Source organism: Odontesthes bonariensis, chromosome 5 (genome assembly GCF_027942865.1).
Source record: "Odontesthes bonariensis isolate fOdoBon6 chromosome 5, fOdoBon6.hap1, whole genome shotgun sequence".
Taxonomy (NCBI): domain Eukaryota; kingdom Metazoa; phylum Chordata; class Actinopteri; order Atheriniformes; family Atherinopsidae; genus Odontesthes; species Odontesthes bonariensis.
In genome coordinates this window covers 35,466,166-35,468,346 of record NC_134510.1, presented here as the reverse complement: position 1 = coordinate 35,468,346, position 2,181 = coordinate 35,466,166, and positions in this window count along the sequence as shown.

Sequence of the window (2,181 nt, the reverse complement as noted above, 5' to 3'; positions counted from 1 at the left end):
GGAGAATAACCCTGCACAGGAAGAAAGCAACCATGTTATCATGCACACACATGTGGCCTGGGTAAAGATTAAGCCGTATTCATCCCTGGCTGCTTCGCTCTCTCCTGCCTCAGTCCATCACAAGATATGGCAGCCGTTCAGCCAGGAAGCCAGGAGAGTTGCCACGGATTTCACGGCGTTCCCAAATCAGGCCGTCTGGAGACTCGGGCGAGATGCTCTGCAGCTCGCTTGGCTTTCCCACAGATCATAAGCTCTGCTCTGATGCCGGGGGTTGGAATTTTTTTGCTGGGAGAAGCTGGTGCTAACAGAGGCTCCCCTTCACCCACTCCAACACTCACACATAGCCTCAATACAATCCCCTGTTGTGTGCATGGAAATGGGAATCATCTGCTGAATCATGCTTTCTGAGGACCATTGTTTGACGGCGGGTTAATATTTCTTTTTTCTTAGGGGAGTGGATTTACTTGAATGAAAGAAAGAGCGGAAGAATGAAAATGATCATTTAGCACGGAGAAGTGAGGGATCATGGCGTGTCCCCGCAGAGATGTACATCATCAGTGAATGGGGCTGTGGGAGCAGAGTGCTGTTGGCCTTGACTTGGGAGGGAGGCTTACACCCTGAGAGCTACTTAGGGGCCTCTCTGTGCTTAGCTGCTAATAATTCCTGCAGCTCCCCGAAAAAAAAAAGGGCCAAACACAAAGGGGGAAACAAAGTGATGAATGCAGGAGTGTGGTAATGTATAAGGCCGCGCTCACAATAAACCGGAGGCGTTCACAGGGTAAAGGCCAGCGTAATGGGTCAGCAATCGGGATAATGAAAAACTTGTTCAACAGCAGCTTGTGGAGCGAAGGAAAGAAATAAGTATTAATTATGGCTCCTTAAACACCGAGGGCTGCAACTCGTAATTATTTTTGATTATTACCTCAAACGATTGACTGATTTCTGCCGCTGCAAAGTGTCAGAAAATACTGGAAAAGAGCCATAGATCTCCCAGGATCACTTGTTTTTTTATCTGTTTAAACATTATAAGAAATAAAAAAAAAGGCAAGAAAACTCACTACCTTTTTTTTTAAATAGATGGAAAAGGAGCACAACAGACCTGCTGCTAATGAAATAAAAACAAAAAGGCCAAAATCAAAAGAGGAAAATGTTTTTTTTTAGCAGGAATCATTTCACTGTTTTTAAAAGTGTGATTAAAAGAATCAGAGAACTGAGCACTAGTAACACACGAAGTGACAGTGCTGTAAAAGTCACTGGAATTTTGCTCATTTGCACCAGCTGTTAGGTGCTAAAAAAACATCATATTTCTCTCTCCCATTCAAGGCGCACTCATTATTGGGGGTGTTTGTCACAAAAAAAACTGCAGACTGGTTTGCACTCTGACAGTAAACATAGGTTGTTACAGCAGAAAAAAAAAAGTAACATTTATTGGTACAAATTTATGCCGTGTACCGCGCTGATAAAGTCTCATTGTGTGGTCTAAAACTTTTTAATGGAAGATAATGAAAACAGAAGGCAGCTCAGAAGTGGGGCCAGGTAATAACAATGGTGTATCCAGGCATAAACAATTAGCTTACCCATCTGAATGTTCAAGGTGATGCCCGAGCCATTTGTGTTGGGCTTCCTACATCCTCGCTTCAGCACACACAGATGAGCAGGGGGGTGACGTGGTTTCCCTGTGTCAGTGATTTTTTATTCTCCAAAAAGCCACTGGTGCAGTGTATTACTCATAATTCATGTTTATCATCCCTTGTACCCTTAGTGACTTCAACAAAGCGTTTAACGCTCTGAGTATATGTGCATATGGCTGCTTTAATAGTTATTCTGCATGGAGGAGCACTTTAAAGACTCTAAATCACTTCTTTGTACAAACACTAATGAATTATGTCACCACAAGTGCAATTCAAAAGTGCAGGCGAACCAGTGGTAATCATTGGAAGTCTTGGAGATTTTAATTATCAGGAATGGGCTCCCTCAAAGTGTGACTAACAGGATTCAGAGGGAGGGTGGCCGCTGGGACGGATCAGTCCGAAGCTCCTCTGATAGAAAGACGGACGGTGAAGCATTAAATGTCTTTAAGGATCCTCACATTTCAGCTATTTCTAACAACAAAAACTACTACTGATCATAATGATAACGGTTTGTTACAGACCAAACATAATGAAATACTTACATGCATCC